We start from the raw sequence: 20,168 nt of genomic DNA, 5'->3' as shown, positions 1-20,168 counted from the left end.
AAAAGAATCAGAAGTGGAATAAGGTTCCTATGACTTTTTAACCAAATCTCTTTTCTTTAGCTCAGTTTTTCCTAAAATATAGGATGCATAAAAATTCCTAGACAACTTGCATGAACTACAATGCTGAGGCTCTAGTCACAGATAATGAAATTCAGTAGCTATTGAGTATAGCCCAGTAATCTAGATTTTTTTTTTTTTCAAATACCAGAGATTTTGTTGCTCATCAAAGTTTGAAATATGCTAATAGCTTGTTTTGGAGAAGGCAATGGTACCCTACTCCAGTACTCTTGCCTGGAAAATCCCAGGGACAGGGGAGCCTGGTGGGCTGCTGTCTATGGGTTCGCACAGAGTCAGACACAACTGAAGTGACTTAGCAGCAGCAGCAGCAATAGCTTGTTTGCTGTTGCTATTTAGACACACCGTGATCAGATGGGTAGCTAATTAAGACAATCTAACAAAGAGGAAAAGACAGCATGTGGGTATGTGCATGCTCAATTGTGTCCAACTCTTTGTGATCCCTTGGACTGTAGTCCACAAGGCTCTGCTGTCCATGGAATTTTCCAGGCAAGAATACTGGACGGGTTACCATTTCCTACTCCAGGAGAACATGGCATAATTAGAATCATTTTTTAAAATATATATTAAGTGTATTTTAAAGAATAGACTATGATTTTGTAAAGATATATTACTTTTGTAAAAAATAGTCAAAATGCTGTGATAGACTGTTAATAAAAATTATTCATTAAATCAGTAATTATTGTGATAACACACTAGGTGTCAAGAACTTTACTGGGAAGTGGGAATAAACTAGTGAGCAAATTACAAGCACAGTTTCAGCTGTACAGTACCTAAAATTCAAATCGGAAATCTACAATTAATAGGAGAGTCACACAAATAAGTAGAAGCTTTGATGTGATTTCAGCTGTGAATGAGAGGTATGTGGTACTATATGAATAGATATAATCTGGTGAATATCCTAAGTAGGGCAGTCAGAGAAATTTCCTCCAAAGCGATAATATTTAGGGAAAGATTGAAATTTGAAGCCTAAACAGATGTTAAATAGGCTAAGTGAAGAAAGACAAGAATTTCATGCTGAGGGCCCAGGTTACACACATAATGATGATGATAGATACAAAATAACAGTAATAATAAATATAATCATAATGATGATATATTAATATATCAGTAAAAGAAAGAAAATAACAATATATATAATAATGATGATACATACATAGACAATAGCATGGAAAAGACTAGAGATTTCCTCAAGAAAATTAGAAATACCAAGGGAACATTTCATGCAGAGATGGGCACAATAAAGGACAGAAATGATATGGACCTAAACAGAAGCAGAAGATATTAAGGGGTTGCCATTTCCTTCTCCAAGAAGAGGTGGCAAGAATACACAGAAACTATACAGGACCCAGATAACCACAATGGTGTGATCACTCACCTAGAGCCAGACATCCTGGAATGTGAAGTCAAGTGGACTTCAAGAAGCATTACTACAAACAAGGCTAGTGGAGGTGATGGAATTCCAGCTGAGCTTTTTCAAATCCTAAAAGATGATGCTATGAAGGTGCTGCACTCAATATGCCAGCAAATGTGGAAAATTCAGCAGTGGCCACAGGACTGGAAAAGGTCAGTTTTCATTCCAATCCCGAAGAAAGGCAATGTCAAAAATGTTCAAACTACCACACAATTTCACTCATCTCACATACTAGAAAAGTAATGCTCTAAATTCTCCAAGCCAGGCTTGCGCAGTACATGAACTGAGAACTTCAAGCTGGATTTAGAAAAGACAGAGGAGCCAGAGTTGAAATTGCCAACATCTGTTGGATCATGAAAAAAGTAAGAGAATTCCAGAAAACCATCTATTTCTGTTTCATTGATTATGCTAAAGCATTTGTGCAGATCACAACAAACTGGAAAATTTCTCTCTCTTTTTTTTTTTGGAATGTTCCCATTTCTTTTTTTTTTTTAATTTAATTTAATTTAATTTTTTAACTTTACAATATTGTATTGGTTTTGCCATATATCAAAATGAATCTGTCACAGGTATACATGTGTTCCCCATCCTGAACCCTCCTCCCTCCTGCCTCCCTATACCCTCCCTCTGGGTCATCCCAGTGCACTAGCCCCAAGCATCCAGTGTTGTGCATCGAACCTGGACTGGTGACTCGTTTCATACATGATATTATACATGTTTCAATGCCATTCTCCCAAATCATCCCACCCTCTCCCTCTCCCACAGAGTACAAAAGACTGTTCTATACATCAGTGTCTCTTTTGCTGTCTCATACACAGGGTTATTGTTACCATCTTTCTAAATTCCATATATATGCGTTAGTATACTGTTTTGGTGTTTATCTTTCTGGCTTACTTCACTCTGTATAATAGGCTTCAGTTTCATCCACCTCATTAGAACTGATTCAAATATATTCTTTTTAATGGCTGAGTAATACTCCATTGTGTATATGTACCATAGCTTTCTTATCCATTCATCTGCTGATGGACATCTAGGTTGCTTCTATGTCCTGGCTATTATAAACAGTGCTGCAATGAACATTGGGGTACATGTGTCTCTTTCAATTCTAGTTTCTTCAGTGTGTATGCCCAGCAGTGGGATTGCTGGATCATAAGGCAGTTCTATTTCCAGTTTTTTAAGGAATCTCCACACTATTCTCCATAGTGGCTGTACTAGTTTGCATTCCCACCAACAGTGTAAGAGGGTTCCCTTTTCTCCACACCCTCTCCAGCATTTATTGCTTGTAGACTTTTGGATTGCAGCAAAAAAATTGAAAGAATTTCCTCTAAAGTCAGGAACAAGACAAGGGGCACCCACTTTCACCATTATTATTCAACATAGTTTTGGAAGTTTTAGCCACAGCAATCAGAGCAGAAAACAAAATAAAAAGAATCCAAATTGGAAAAGAAGAAGTAAAACTCTCACTGTTTGCAGATGACATGATCCTCTACATAGAAAACCCTAAAGATTCCACCAGAAAATTACTAGAACTAATCAATGAATATAGAAAAGTTGCAGGATATAAAATCAACACACAGAAATCGCTTGCATTCCTATACACTAATAATGAGAAAATAGAAAGAGAAATTAAGGAAACAATTCCATTCACCATTGTAATGAAAAGAATAAAATACTTATGAATATATCTACCTAAAGAAACTAAAGACCTATATATAGAAAAATATAAAACACTGGTGAAAGACATCAAAAAGGACACTAATAGATGGAGAAATATACCATGTTCATGGATCAGAAGAATCAATATAGTGAAAATGAATATACTACCCAAAGCAATCTATAGATTCAATGCAATCCCTATTAAGCTACCAATGGTATTTTTCACAGAGCTAGAACAAATAATTTCACAATTTTTATGGAAATACAAAAAACCTCGAATAGCCAAAGCAAACTGGAGGAATCAATCTGCCTGACTTCAGGCTCTACTACAAAGCCACAGTCATCAAGACAGTATGGTACTGGCACAAAGAAATAGAGATCAATGGAACAAAATAGAAAGCCCAGAGATAAATCCATGCATATATGGACACCTTATCTTTGACAAAGGAGGCAAGAATATACAATGGATTAAAGACAATCTCTTTAACAAATGGTGCTGGGAAAACTGGTCAGCCACTTGTAAAAGAATGAAACTACAATACTTTCTAACACCATACACAAAAATAAACTCAAAATGGATTAAAGATCTAAACGTAAGACCAGAGACTATAAAACTCCTAGAAAAGAACATAGGCAAAACACTCTCCGACATACATCACAGCAGGATCCTCTATGACCCACCTCCTAGAATATTGGAAATAAAAGCAAAAATAAACAAATGGGACCTAATTAAACTTAAAAGCTTCTGCACAACAAAGGAAACTATAAGCAAGGTGAAAAGACAGCCTTCAGAATGGGAGAAAATAGCAAATGAAGCAACCGACAAACAACTAATCTCAAAAATATACAAGCAACTCCTACAGCTCAATTCCAGAAAAATAAATGACCCAATCAAAAAATGGGCCAAAGAACTAAATAGATATTTCTCCAAAGAAGACATACAGATGGCTAACAAACACATGAAAAGATGCTCAACATCACTCATTATCAGAGAAATGCAAATCAAAACCACTATGAGGTACCATTTCATGCCAGTCATAATGGCTGTGATCCAAAAGTCTACAAGCAATAAATGCTGGAAAATTTCTTAAAGAGATGGGAATACCAGACCACCTTACCTTCCTCCTAAGAAATCTGTAAACAAGTCAAAAAGCAGCAGATAGAAATGGACATGGAACAACGAACCGGTTCCAAATTGGGAAAGGAGTACCTCAACGCTGTATATTGTCTCCCCACTTATTTAATTATAGGCAGAGTACCTCATGTGAAATGCCAGGCTGGATGAAGCACAAGTTGGAATCAAGATTGCCAGGAGAAATATCAATAACGTCAGATACGCAAATGACATCACTCTTACGGCAGAAAGCAAAGAGGAACTAAAGAGTCTCTTAATGAAATTGAAAGAGGAGAGTGAAAAAGCTCGCTTAAAATTCAACATTTAAAAAAATATGAGGATGGTATCTGGTCCCATCCATTCATGGCAAATAGATGGGGAAACAATGGAATCAGTGAGGGACTTTATTTTCTTGGGCTCAAAAATCACAGCCCATGGTGACTGCAGTCATGAAATTAAAAGACGCTTGTTCCTTGGAAGGAAAGCTATGACCAACCTAGACAGCATATTATAAAGCAGAGGCATTACTTTGCCGACAAAGGTCCAACTAGTCAAAGCTATGGTTTTTCTCAGTAGTCATGTATAGATATGAGAGTTGGACCATAATGAAAGCTGAGCACCAAAGAATTGATGGTTTTGAAATGTGATGTTGGAGAAGACTCTTGAGAGTCCGCTGGACTGCAAGAAGATCCAACCAGTCAATTGTAAAGGAGATCGGTCCTGAATATTCACTGAAAGAACTGATGCTGAAGCCGAAGCTCCAATACTTTGGCCACCTGATGGGAAGAACTGACTCACTGGAAAAGACCTTGATGCAGGGAATGATTGAAGGTGGGAGGAGAAGGGGACAACAGAGGATGAGATGGTTGGATGGCATCACTGGCTCAATGGACATGAGTTTGAGCAAACTCCGGGAGTTGGTGATGGACAAGGAGGCCTGGCGTGCTACAGTCCATGAGGTTGCAAAGAGTCGGACACGACTGAGAGACTAAACTGCATTGAACTGAACTGATGGAAAGACAGAGAGAGTAAATGGTGAACTTTACCAAACTAATTGGAAACAAAATTTGTTTTTGAAAAAAACATCATTAGAACTGTTTATCTCTCATTTTCATCCTTAACTACCCCTGGTTTTAAAAAAAAAAAATGTTCTCCTGGGATTGAGAACAGTATGAAAGGATCACCTAAAGAGTAAAGAAATATAAGAACACTCTCTCAACTTCATGAGGAACATAATGATGTAAGGAAGTATCTGAGAAGAAGGCAAAGAAAGAGGGAGGCAATGCTATGTGAAGTTGCACTTGCCGGCCCAGCATGTCAAAGTATGTCAGGAAATATTTTCTTGCATAAAAATAAATATGCTTATCAATAATACTTTAAATAAGTGTATAAGTCTTCATTTTCTATTGTAAAGATGAAAACCTTAGCAAGCAGCTACTACTAGGCATTAACGTGATGTGCTACAGAAAATCTACTCATGTTACTGAATATGACTTTTTAATGAAAGATTTTGTCATTACTTACATATGGTTTTTTAAATTTTCTCTACACAAAATGGTCCTTTGCACTGGATGCTTCATGCATCTATTTAAAATATATTATGAAAACAGAAAATACTCTTCATGGCTTGAGTTATGGAGTTTATTTCTCTCCATTAATCTAACCTTTGAGACAGTAATTAAATCTCTTCATTTGGTATTAGAAGGGCATGCTTGTAACTTTGCTTCTGTGACTGTCATGCTTGCTTTCTTTTATTCTGATCCATATGCCTGAAAGTGAAAGTCACTCAGTCATGTCCAATACTTTGTGACCCCATGGACTATGCAGTCCATGGAATACTCCAGGCCAGAATACTGGAATGGGTAGCCTTTTCCATCTCCAGGGGATCTTCCCAACGCAGGGATCAAACCCAGGTCTCTGACATTCCAGGCGGATTCTTTACCAACTGAGCTCTCAGAGAAGCCGACCAAATGCCTACATGCATTAGTAAGAAGAGCCCCCAAGCAATATTTAAGGGTTTAAAAACAACCAGTTTAAGATACCATGGCATATTTGGTATTAAATTTTTTCACCTTAGTTTAAACAATTAACAGCAAAGCTGTTTAATATTTTGAATCTCAACAAGTTTAATTTTTCACTTAAAACTTCTAAATAAGAAAAATAGAAAGTCCCTCAAATCTTATAAAAATGAAAATAAAAATGGAGTAGATTTATTTTTTACAAAATAAATTTGCTTAAAAAATAACACACACCAATAGAATGGGAAAGACTAGAGATCATTTCAAGAAAATTAGAGATACCCAGGGAACATTTCATGCAAAGATTGGCTCAATAAAAGACAGAAATGATATAGACCTAATAGAAGCAGATTATATTAAAAAGTGGTGGCAAAAATACACAGAAGAACTATACACAAAAAGATCTTCATGACCCAGATAATCACAATGGTGTGATCACTCACCTAGAGCCAGACATCCTGGAATGTGAAGTCAAGTGGGCCTTAGAAAGCATCACTACAAACAAAGCTAGTGCAGGTGATGGAATTCCAGTTGAGCTATTTCAAATCCTAATGTCAGCAAATTTGGAAAACTCAGCAGCGGCCACAGGAATGAAAAAGGTCAGTTTTCATCCCAATCCCAAAGAAAGGCAATGCCAAAGAATGTTGAAACTACCTCACAATTGCATTCATCTCACACACTAGTAAAATAATGCTCAAAGTTCTCCAAGCCAGGCTTCAGCAATATGTGAACCGTGAACTTCCAGATGTTCAAGCTGGTTTGAGAAAAAGCAGAGAACCAGAGATCAAATTGACAACATTTGCTGGATCATGGAAAAAGGAAGAGAGTTCCAGAAAAACATCTATTTCTGCTTTATTGACTATACTAAAGCCTTTGACTGTGTGCATCACAATAAACTGTGGAAAATTCTTCAAGAGATGGGAATACCAGACCACCTGACCTGCCTCTTGAGAAACCTGTATGCAGGTCAGGAAGCAACAGTTAGAACTGGACATGGAACAACAGACTGGTTCCAAATAGGAAAAGGAGTATGTCAAGGCTGTATATTGTCACCCTGCTTATTTAAAGTATATGCAGAATACACCATGAGAAATGCTGGGCTGGAGGAAGCACAAGCTGGAATCAAGATTGCTTGGAGAAATATCAATAATCTCAGATATGCAAATGACACCACCCTTATGGCAGAAAGTGAAGAAGAACTAAAGAGCCTCTTGATGAAAATGAAAGAGGAGAGTTAAAAAGTTGGCTTAAAGCTCAGCATTCAGAAAATGAAGACCATGGCATCCAGTCCCATCACTTCATGGGAAATAGATGGGGAAACAGTGGAAACAGTGTCAGACTTTGTTTTGGGGGGCTCTAAAATCACTGCAGATGGTGATTGCAGCCATGAAATTAAAAGACGCTTACTCCTTGGAAGGAAAGTTATTACCAACCTAGACAGCATATTAAAAAGGAGAGACATTACTTTGTCAACAATGGTCCGTCTAGTCAAGGCTATTGTTTTTCCAGTAGTCATGTCTGAATGTGAGAGTTGGACTATAAAGAAAGGTGAGTGCCAAGTAATTGATGCTTTTGAACCGTGGTGTTGGAGAAGACTCTTGAGAGTCCCTTGGACTGCAAGGAGATACAACCAGTCCATCCTAAAGATCAGTCCTGGGTATTCATTGGAAGGACTGATGTTGAAACAGAAACTCCAATATTTTGGCCACCTGATGTGAAGAGCTGACTCATTTGAAAAGACCCTGATGTTGGGAAAGATTGAAGGCCGGAGGAGAAGGGGATGACGGAGGATGAGATAGTTGGATGGCATCACCGACTGAATGGAGATGAGTTTGGGTAAACTCCAGGAGTTGGTGATGGACAGGGAAGCCTGGCATGCTGCGGTTCATGGGGCTACAAAGAGTCAGACATGACTGAGTGACTAAACTGAACTGAACTGAATGGAAATATTTGTTGAATCAGTAGGTGTCAGAATCAGACAGAGAATTCTCTGGTTAATTTAAACATTTAAAAACTCTGTAACATTATTTAGCTTTTACATGAAGTTTTAAGTCCTAATTTCCTGTCACAGGATAAAAATGACAACTTTAGAGATAACAAGGAGATATACATTTTATGTGTTTTTCAACTTTAGAGTCCATGGCTTCCCACGAGAAGATAATTTTCTAACTGAACTTTAAGTCAGTGGAATGAGTTGATCTGGTAGTAAACTAATGGCCATCCTTGGGAGCACTTGATTGAGAGGGACTGAATTCATGAGAACATAGCTTCTGCTAGGGGCCTTTGTGCTTTGTCATTTGCCCAGAGTCCTCACCATGAAAATATAAAAAGACTGTGTCCTTTTTTTCTAAATGGTCTACTTTCAAACAAAATATTTATTTTAGTGAGCCTGTGTAACAGCGTTGTCATGGGAGTGTAAGAGGGGGACTTTCCAGATCCCTGACCATCTGACACTGAATCATTGTAGCTCCATATAAAATTAATAAGATTTCTTCTAAATGAGTGGCATATATATAACATTCAGACATTAGCTATTGTCACACATTTGTCATCTTATCTCTTATTAATCTATTTTCAGATATCTTGCATAAATTAGTCATAAAATTCTTTGAAGAGAAAATTTACTCCCTGATTTTTAAAAATGTCAAAAGATGTTGAAAATATGACTGTCATTAGCAGGTTTTAAAAACAAAAGTGTTCATTGCGTTTATATAACTCTAAAGTGATTTACTCCTCAATATATACAAGAAGTTAATTGTAGCCAGAATTCAGTATGCTGATAGAGTATTTAGGGATACTAGGGTAATGACTCTAAACTCATTTAAACTTTCATTATGGTGCATTATATTGCATTTAATGTATTTTAAAAGGTAAATCATACAAGTAATTTTTTAGAATACTTCTAAAATAATACATTCAAATAATATTTTAGATTTACAAATATATAGAAAGTTATCTGATCATAACTTTAATGCTCCAAGTTTCTAATAATTATGAGCTTTAGTATAAAATGGGGCTCCCCTAATAGCTCAGCTGGTAAAGAATCTGCCTGCAATGCAGGAGATCCCAGTTCAATTCCTGGGTTGGGAAGATTCCCTGGAGAAGCGAAAGGCTATCCACTCCAGTATTCTTGGGCTTCCCTTGTGGCTTAGATAGTAAAGAATCCACCTGCAATATGGAAGACCTGGGTTCAATCCCTGGGTTGGGAAGATCCCCTAGCGTAGGGAAAGGCTACTGACTCCAGTATTCTGGCCTGAAGAATTCCATGGATTGTATAGTATAAAATATGAAAAATATTTTATACTAAGTATAGAATATGAAAAGGTTAATTTTCTTCATTCTGAACCTAGTCTGTCAATTTTATTATCACCATACTCTATTCTGAAAAAATAAAAATTAACTCAAATATATTTGATTTAACAAAAAGGAAGAGGTTATCAGATTGGATTTTTATTGTACATGGCAATTATTTTAAAAATTGCTAATTGTTACACAGTATTTCAAATTCCCAGCATCACACGTTGGTCTTTCCACATCTCTTCTTTCCTCTCCCTTCTCTGTTCCATCTTTTCTTCAGATATTTATTGAGGGACTCAGTTCAGTTCAGTTACTCAGTCATGTCTGACTCTTGGGACCCCATGGACTACAGCACACCAGGCTTCCCTGTCCATCACAAATTCCTGGAGCTTGCTCAAACTCATGTCCATTAAGTCAGTGGTGCTATCCAACCATCTCATCCTCTGCCATCCCCTTCTCCTGTCACCTTCAATCATTCCCAGCATCAGGGTCTTTTCAAATGAGTCAGCTCTTCACATCAGGTAGCCAAAATATTGGAGTTTCAGTTTCAACATCAGTCCGTCCAATGAACACCCAGGACTGATCTCCTTTAGGATGAACTGGTTGGATCTCCTTGCAGTCCAAGGGACTCTCAAGAGTCTTCTCCAACACCACAGTTCAAAAGCATCAATTCCTTGGTGCTCAGCTTTCTTTATAGTCCAACTCTCACATCCATACATGACTATTGGAAAAACCATAGCTTTGACTAGACGGACCTTTGTCAGCAAAAGTAATATCTCTGATGTTTAATATGCTGTTTAGGTTGGTCATAGCTTTCCTTCCAAGGATCAAGCATCTTTTAATTTCATGGCTGCAGTCACCATCTGCAGTGATTTTGGAGCCCAAGAAAATAGTCTCTCACTGTTTCCATTGTTTCCCCATCTATTTGCCATGAAGTGATTGGACCGGATGTCATCATCTTAGTTTTTGAAAGTTGAGATTTAAGCCAGCTTTTTCACTCTCCTCTTTTACTTTCATTAAGAGGCTCTTTAGTTCCTCTTTACTTTCTGCCATAGGAGTGATGTCTTCTGCATATCTGAATTATTGATATTTCTCCCAGCAATCTTGATTCTGGCTTGTGCTACATCCAGCCTGGCATTTCACATGGCATACTCTGCATAGAAGCTCAATGAGCAGAATGACAATATACAAACTTGTTCCCAATGTGGAACAAGTCCATTGTTCCATGTCCATTTCTAACTGTTGCTTCTTGACCTGCATAAAGTTTTCTCAGAAGACAGGTAAGGTGGTCTGGTATTCTTATCTCTTTAAGAAATTTTCTACAGTTTGTTTGAGCAACACAATCAAAGGCTTTAGCATAGTCAATGAAGCAGGAATAGTTGTTTTCCTGGAATTCTCTTCCTTTTTCTATGATCCAACAGATGTTATTAATTTGTACTCTGGTTCCTCTGCCTTTTCTAAATCCAGCTTCTATATCTGGATGTTCTCATTTGATGTACTGCTGAAGCCTCACTTGGAGAATTTTGAGCATTACTTTTTATTGTGTGAGATGAGTGTGCAGTAGTTTGAACATTCTTTGCATTGCCTTTCTTTGGGGTTTGGAATGAAAACTTACCTTTTCTAGTCCTGCAGACACTGCTGAGGTTCCCAACTCTGAGTTTTCCAAGTAACTGGTTGCTAAGGTTACTACTAGGTATTGAGGGCCTAATATATACGAATTATCATGTTGAATATTCAGACAAGTGGAAATTATATAAAAATAATTCTATCCAATGTAACAAGTGTAATAATGAAATGTAAACTATGTAACATTTTTACTGCCAGGCATTTGTTTTTGTAAAATGTGTGCCTCTGCCTTTGGATTTTTAGCACACCTGGGGTTGGAACCCTATTTTGTTCTCCTACAAACCACTTCCCCGGCCTCTCTCTCACCACTCAGCACAGTACTTTGCACGCATGTTAGAAATTCAGCAAATGTTTAGTTAAATAGAATATACTTACAATAGTATATAGATATCAAAATATGGAGGCATTCTTTAGAGTAATGACTTTTAAAATAATTTTAAACATTTAAATAATTTCCACTTATTGTACAGAACTGAAAATCCAAACAAGTATGAAGAATAAAATTTAAATCATTTATAACTTCAACTGCAAGCAATAACTGACATCTATCCTTTAATGCATTTATTTCCAGTTTTTCCTGTACTCATTTGGCAAATTATTATATTTATATTAACATATCATTTGCATTCCACTTTTTGTGAACATGTCATAATATAGTACTAAATATTAGGCAGTTTAATGACCACCTAATTTTCTATTATAAGAATTTATGATTTAAATATTACATGATTACTGAGCAACTAGTTATTTATAAGAGTTTGTAATTATAAATAATTGCACATCTAAAATTAGTATTGTGGCTATATAAATCTTTGCTATCACTGATTATTTTACTTAGGACTATATTTGGGAAAATAGCCATATGTAAAGAAAAATACTTGGGGATTTATTAATTATATTATAAATTTCATTTTGGTTCCATCTGAAGTTTTTTTAAAAAAAATATTCAGAGTAATTATTGCCTCTTATTAAAAGAAATATACCTTTCTTAAGCAAATTAATTTAAATATTTTAGTAGAGATTTAATACTCAGAAAGGCAAATCATTTTACATAATTAGCAAATAGCTATTTTCCATAATATCTCCTATCATTCCTCACACATAAGTGATTGTTAATGTTTTTTGAAGACGTGAATGAATAGGATGGATGAATAGGATGGATGAAATGGAACAGGATAAATGGAACAATATGGAAAAACCTAATGAATTATTTTGATAATTATTCCAATATGAATACAATAGCTAAATTTCAAGTCTTTTTTCAAAGCATGGTAGTGATTCTTTTGATAAATTACCTACGTATGAACAAACTCTCAAATCAAACTATTTTGAAGTCTGTTTCAATGACCACTTGTTTCCCCAAAATTAATGGCTTAAAAAATCCATCCATTACTTGCTCTTATAGCTTTGACAGCAGCCAGCCATAGCCAGTTTCTTACCAGGGATGTCTCATGCATATGTGTCTAATGGTGGCTGAAGTGGGAATCATTTGAAGGATTCACTGCATCTGATGTCAGGGCTGGGATGATGGAATAGGTGAGGGTGAGTTGAATCTCCTCCTCTCCATGGGATCTTCCAAATGACTAACTTGGACTTCCTGACAGAATGGTAGCATTGGTTTAACAGGATTTCTAACCAAGCAGCTGGACTGCCCCATAAGCATTCCAGGAGATATGGGATAAGCTGCAAAGCCTCTTATGATTTCCATTCAAAAATCATGCTGTGTCCTTTCTACCATTGCCATTTGGGTCAAATATAGGCATTCTTCGTTTTATTGCACTTCATTGCTTTTTGGAAATGTACTTTTTTTTTTTTTTAACAAATTGAAGCTTTATGACAAGCTTGTATTAAAGAAGTCTATTAGTGCAATTTTTTCCAACAGCATTTTCTCACTTCCTGTCTCTGTGTCACATTTTGGTAATTTTTCCAATATTTCAAGCTTTCTAATTATTGTGATATTTGTTATGGTAATCTGTGATTCATTAATCTTTGATGCTACAATTTCAATTGTTTGGGGGCACTGTAAGCCACACCCATATAAGAAGGCAAGTTTAGTTAACAAATGTTGTTTGCATTCTGATTATTCCACTGACCATCTGTTTCCCTATATCTCTTCCTCTCCTTGGGCTTGTTATTCACTGAGGCACAATAATTTTGATATTGGGCCAATTAATAACCCTATAATGCCTGTAAAGTGTTCAAGTGAAAGAAATGGTTGCATGTCTCTCACTTTAAATCAAAAGCCAGAAATGATTAAGCTTAGAGAGAAAGGCATGTCAAAAGTTGAGATAAGTTGAAAGCTATGCCTTTTAACTAATGTTAGCTGAGTTAGCAAAGGAAAAAATTCTTGAAGGAAATAAAATGTGCTGTTCTAGTGAATACAAAGATGACAAGAAAATGAGACAGGCTTATTGCTAATATGAAGAAAGTTTTGGGTCTGGATGGAAGATCAAGCCAGCCACAACATTACCTTAAGCTAAAGCCCATCCAGAGCAAAGCCTCACCTCCCTTTAATTTTATGAAGGCTGAAGAAAGCTGAAGAAGAAAAGCCTGAGACTGCAGAGGCTGTTCTGGAAGTTTAAAGAAAGAAGCCATCTTCACAGCATAAATGTTCAAGGTGAAGCAGTAAGTGCTGATGTAGAAGCTGCAGCCCGTTATCCAGAAGATCTAGGCAAGATAATTAATAAAAATGGCTCCAATAGACAACTGATTTTCATCGTAGTAAAAATAGCCTTCTGTTGGAAGATGATGCCATCTAGCATTTTCATAACTAGAGGAGAAGTCCATGCATGACTTCAAATTTCAACAGAAAAATTGACTCTCTTGTTAGAAGCTAATGCAAGTTGAAGTCAATGCTCATTTACCATTTTGAAAAGCCTAGGACCCTTAAGAATTAGGCTGAATATACTCTGCCTGTGCTCTATAAATGGAACAACAAAGCATGAATAACAGCATATCTGTCTACAACATAGTATACTGTATAATTTAAGCCCACTGTTGAGTCTTACCACTCAGAAAAAAAATAAAATTTCTTTTCAACATATCACTGCTCTATGACAATGCATCTGATGACCCAAGATCTCTGATGGAGATGTAGAACAAGATTTATGCTGTTTCAATGCCTGCTAACACAATATCCATTCTGCAGCCCATGGATTAAGGAGTAATTTTGAATTTCAAGTCTTTTTTTTTTTTTTTTTCAGAAATACATTTCGTAAGGCTATAGCTGCCATAGATAGTGATTTCACTGATAGGCAAAATAAACTGAAAATCTTATGGAAAGGATTCATTATCCTAATGCCATGAAGTGCATTTGTAATTCATGGGAAGAAGTCAAAATATCAACATTAACAGACATTCAGAAGGAGTTGATTCCAGCATTTAGGAATGACAGAGGGATTTAAGACCTCAGTGGTTGAAGGTGTGGTAGAAATAGCAAGATAATTATAATTAGAAGTGTAGGTTGTAGCTGTTAGTCAAATTCCTGCATTCTCACAATACAACTTTAACAAATGAAGAGTTGCTTCTTATGCAAGTGCTAAGAAAATAAGTTCTTGAGATGGAATCTACTCTTGGAAAAAATGCTGTGAAAAGCATTGAACTAGCAACAAAGGAGTAAGAATATTACATAAACTTAATTAATAAGTCAATGACAAGTTTTGAGAGAACTGACTCCAATTTTGAAAGAAATTCTACCATGGGTAAAATACTATCTAACATCATTGTGCTACAGAGAATTCATTCATGAAAGGAAAAGTAAATAGACACGGCAAACTACATTGTTGTCTTATTTTAAGAAATTGCCACAGTCACCCCAACCTTTAGCAACCACCACTTTGATCAGTTGGCAGCCATCAATATTGAGGCAAGACTTTCCACCAGGCAAAAGATTACAACTTACTGAAGAGTCAGATGATGGTTAGCAGTTTTTAGCAATAAAATATGTTTAATGATGATACGTACATTGCTTTTTTAGACATAATGTTATTGCCTACTTGATAGACTATAGTATAATGTAAACAAGTATTTTTTATGGACTTGGAAATCAAAAAGTTGCATGACTTGCTTTATCGCCATATTGGCTGTATTATGGTGACTTCCCGGATTTTGATAGTGGTAAAGAAACCATCTGCCAATGAAGGAGACATAAGAGATGAGAGTTCAACCCCTGGGTAAGGAAGGTCCCCTGGACGAGGGTATGGCAACCCACACCAGTATTATTGCCTGGAGAATGCCATGGACAGAGGAGCCTGGAAGGCTATAGTCCTTAGGGTCACAAAGAGTTGGACATGACTGAAGTAATTTAGCCATGCACACAAGAAAAAAATCCACAGTATCTCCAGAGTATGCCTGTAATCAATCACAGGCCAACCCAGATTCAAGGAGGTTTAAAGAACAGGCTTCATGACCTGCATGTGCAAGAGGAAAGAAAGTTTTTTGGTGGCCATCATATACCTAAGCTGCCACAAAGTCCTAAACACTTTCTTCAGTTAACAGTGAAAGGAAGAAGGATCTCCATAACCCTTGCTTTATTGAACAAATCAGGCTTTAGAATCATATTTGAATTCAAATCTCTGCTGTGCCATGCACTAGCAGTGATTTGAGTGAGTAACTCCTTCTAGAAGGGATTCTCTGACACCTACTGCCTCATGTAATACCTAACATGCTGCTGCTGCTAAGTCGCTTCAGTCGTGTCTGACTCTGTGTGACCCCATAGACGGCAGCCCACCAGGCTCCCCCATCCCTGGGATTCTCCAGGCAAGAACACTGGAGTGGGTTCCCATTTCCTTCTCCAATGCATGAAAGTGAAAAGTGAAAGTGAAGTCGCTCAGTCGTGTCCGACTCCTAGTGACCCCATGGACTGCAGCCTACCAGGCTCCTCCGTCCATGGGATTTTCCAGGTAAAAGTATTGGAGTGGGGTGCCATCGCCTTCTCCAAATACCTAACATACAGAGATGTTATTGACTAAGTAACTTATTTACTCTTAATCAACCAAATGACCTTTAAGAATCTATTACAACCTCTATAACAGAAGCAGAAGATATTAAGAAGAGATGGCAAGAATACACAGAAGAACTGTACAAAAAAGATCTTCACGACCCAGATAATCACGATGGTGTGATCACTCACCTAGAGCCAGACATCCTGGAATGTGAAGTCAAGTGGGCCTTAGAAAGCATCACTACAAACAAAGCTAGTGGAGGTGATAGAATTCCAGTGGAGCTATTCCAGATCCTGAAAGATGATGCTGTGAAAGTGCTGCACTCAATATGTCAGCAAATTTGGAAAACTCAGCAGTGGCCACAGGACTGGAAAAGGTCAGTTTTCATTCCAATCCCAAAGAAAGGCAATGCCAAAGAATGCTTAAACTAATTGCACTCATCTCACACGCTAGTAAAGTAATGCTCAAAATTCTCCAAGCCAGGCTTCAGCAATATGTGAACCGTGAATTTCCTGATGTTCAAGCTGGTTTTAGAAAAGGCAGAGGAACCAGAAATCAAATTGCCAACATCTGCTGGATCATAGAAAAAGCAAGAGAGTTCCAGAAAAACATCTATTTCTGCTTTATTGACTATGCCAAAGCCTTTGACTGTGTGGATCACAATAAACTGTGGAAAATTCTTCAAGAGATGGGAATACAAGACCACCTGATGTGCCTCTTGAGAAATTTGTATGCAGATCAGGAAGCAACAATTAGAACTGGACATGGAACAACAGACTGGTTCCAAATAGGAAAAGGAGTTCGTCAAGGCTGTATATTGTCACCCTGTTTATTTAACTTATATGCAGAGTACATCATGAGAAATGCTGGACTGGAAGAAACACAAGCTGGAATCAAGATTGCCAGGAGAAATATCAATAACCTCAGATATGCAGATGACACCACCCTTATGGCAGAAAGTGAAGAGGAACTCAAAAGCCTCTTGATGAAAGTGAAAGTGGAGAGTGAAAAAGTTGGCTTAAAGCTCAACATTCAGAAAACGAAGATCATGGCATCCGGTCCCACCACTTCATGGGAAATAGATGGGGAAACAGTGGAAACAGTGTCAGACTTAATTTTTCTGGGCTCCAAAATCACTGCAGATGGTGACTGCAGCCTTGAAATTAAAAGACACTTACTCCTTGGAAGGAAGGTTATGACCAACCTAGATAGCATATTCAAAAGCAGAGACATTTCTTTGCCAACAAAGGTTCGCCTAGTCAAGGCTATGGTTTTTCCTGTGGTCATGTATGGATGTGAGAGTTGGACTGTGAAGAAGGCTGAGTGCCGAAGAATTGAAGCTTTTGAATTGTGGTGTTGGAGAAGACCCTTGAGAGTCCCTTGGACTGCGAGGAGATCCAACCAGTCCATTCTGAAGGAGATCAGCCCTGGGATTTCTTTGGAAGGAATGATGCTAAGGCTGAAACTCCAGCACTTTGGCTACCTCATGTGAAGAGTTGACTCATTGGAAAAGACTGTGATGCTGGGAGGGATTGGGAGCAGGAGGAGAGGGGGACGACAGAAGATGAGGTGGCTGGATGGCATCACTGACTCGATGGATGTCAGTCACAGTGAACTCCGGGAGTTGGTGATGGACAGGGAGGACTGGCGTGCTGTGATTCATGGGGTCACAAAGAGTCGGACATGACTGAGCGACTGATCTGATCAGATCTGATGAAATAGCAATTATAATGCCCATTTCACAGTAACATAGAAATAAGTGAACAAGCTAATGTTTGCAAAATACTCAGTAGTGAGGATATGGTGGCTATTGGTATTATTATTACAGTTATTATTCTTATCATTATTATATTATTATCATTATAGTCACACCTCAATGTCCCTGTCATAGAGTCTAGCAACTTGCTAGACATCTTCAGCAACTGGATCTTGTTTATTTTCCACACCTCATATTTATCTACCATTTTAATACTCTGAAAATTTATTGTACATCAAGTGAATGGATTCTTCCATAAGTACTTGACCTAATAATTGTATTTCCTGCTTAATTCCCGGAGAAGGCAATTGGCACCCCACTCCAGTACTCTCACCTGGAGAATCCCATAGATGGAAGAGCCTGGTGGACTGCAGTCCATGGGGTTGCTAAGAGTCGGACACGACTGAGCGACTTCATTTTCACTTTTCACTTTCATGCGTTGGAGAAGGAAATGGCAACCCACTCCAGTGTTCTTGTCTGGAGAATCTCAGGGACCCCATCTATGGGGTCGCACAGAGTCAGACATGACTGAAGCAACTTAGCAGCAGCAGCCACTTAATTCCAGATAAATACAAACTTTCATCAAAAGTCCCCTACATTGAAATCTCAAATTACATAATTTTTGTCTTTCTACCTTCCCCTCCTGGTAACCTGGTTTCTGGATTTCATTATTTTATTCTTGTCTGTCAGCACCAATCTGGCTTCACTGGACTCCCTAGTCCTCCTTGAGGCCGTGGTCATTCATAACATTGGCATCTTTGATGATAAGTCATATCAAATTTTAAAACTAAGCCTGAATTGACCCAGTTAAACACTTTCTCTGGCCCTGATCCTGCCTTTCTAGCCCAAGCTTGCTGAGTTGGTCAGTTCTACTTCACAATGGTGCTATTGAGGCAAACTTGAATTCCAGACTATTCCAAATATTTGTATTTCACTCTTCCTTTCTTTCTTCATTTTATCATGGGCCTTATCCAGACATTTTCCACTATCTTCTAGCTCCCAGTCCCACTCTCACCCAACCACCTTCACTTTTTCTGTGTGTTTTTTTTTTTTTTTCCTTCTTTAGTGAAAAAAAGGAGAAACTTCCCAAATGAACTCTCCCAGTTTCTTGACATTTCAAAAGCTTTCTATCTATATTCAGTTTCTTCCTTAAGTTCTCCAGAGCGGGGGTGGGGCGGGAAATGCCTCTTCTTGTGGTTATTCTCTATGTCTTCTCATAATCCCAGTATTTGTTACCTTCTTGATGGAATAGTCCTTGTCTTCTAAGTCTGTGGTCTCCACTATCCACTGCTGTTTCTCACTCTTGGTAAAAATGCTCATTTCTCATTGCCTAAAAATGTCACCTGTACGGCGACCCTTTTAAACACTTTTTCCATCCCTTTGTCCCTACTTATTGAAAATTTCTACTCAGAGGACTTTACTGCCTCCATCTATTTAGCACTCCACCATTTCTTAGCTATTTACAGTCTAGGTCAGCACTTCTTGCTCAGACTTCGTAATAACCAAATCCAGAGAGCAACTTGCTAAACAAGGACTAAATCAGAAAATAACCTAAAATATTTATAGGTGGAATGTTTTTAATTGAAAATAAAAGATCCTTAAAGCTTTGATAGTTCATAATTAGGGAATAGAAAAGAATTAAGAAGAAAACTGACATTTGTGCTTAGCCACTAAAATATGAATACTATACATATTTTTACTGTTATTAGAAATCACTATTTTAGAAGTAGTAACACAGGGATATGCATCTCCTCATGTCAGATCATAGTTGTTTCTTGAAGCTAAAGTCTAACGTATGTCAACTGATAAACATAATTCTATACCATACCAATTTTTTATGATCAAAAGGGGACTCATATTCTCTGATTAACCATCTTCTCACACTCACCAAAAAAAAAAAAAAAATCATTATCATCATCATCATCTAATTACACCTTTCTTTTAACTTCTCACAACATTTCTCCATGCCTCACTTCTAGGATATATCCTTCCTTGGTCTGAACTCTCAATATTTCAGAGCCTTTCATTTTTCCCCTGTTAGAGTTTAAGCTCCTTGGTAAGTACATCCACACTATTTGTACACTGTAGGTTGGCTGAAAATTAGGCCCGTACACCTGTAACTTTGTGGTAATGATGGGGTCATTTCTGTTTCTAGTAGCATTGGCTCTTACTCTGTCACTGCCTCTGTAAACTGTGATTGATTTCAGCAGTCATAGTAGCTACTGACATTCAAGTCCTTACATTCGTTTCTAATTATTTTTTTGCATGT

General features: G+C 37.5%; 1 protein-coding gene across 1 annotated transcript in view; it reads left to right on the top strand.

Moving 5' to 3' along the window:
• The window catches only part of CNTN5 (contactin 5), a 1,670,765-nt gene that overhangs the window by 1,545,780 nt on the left and 104,817 nt on the right, over window positions 1-20,168 (top strand). The gene's annotated exons all lie outside the window — the stretch shown is intronic.

The sequence above is a fragment of the Bos taurus genome, chromosome 15 (assembly GCF_002263795.3).
Source record: "Bos taurus isolate L1 Dominette 01449 registration number 42190680 breed Hereford chromosome 15, ARS-UCD2.0, whole genome shotgun sequence".
Classification (NCBI taxonomy): Eukaryota; Metazoa; Chordata; class Mammalia; order Artiodactyla; family Bovidae; genus Bos; species Bos taurus.
The sequence above is the reverse complement of the archived record's forward strand: the minus strand, read 5'-3'. Positions and strand labels throughout refer to the sequence as shown.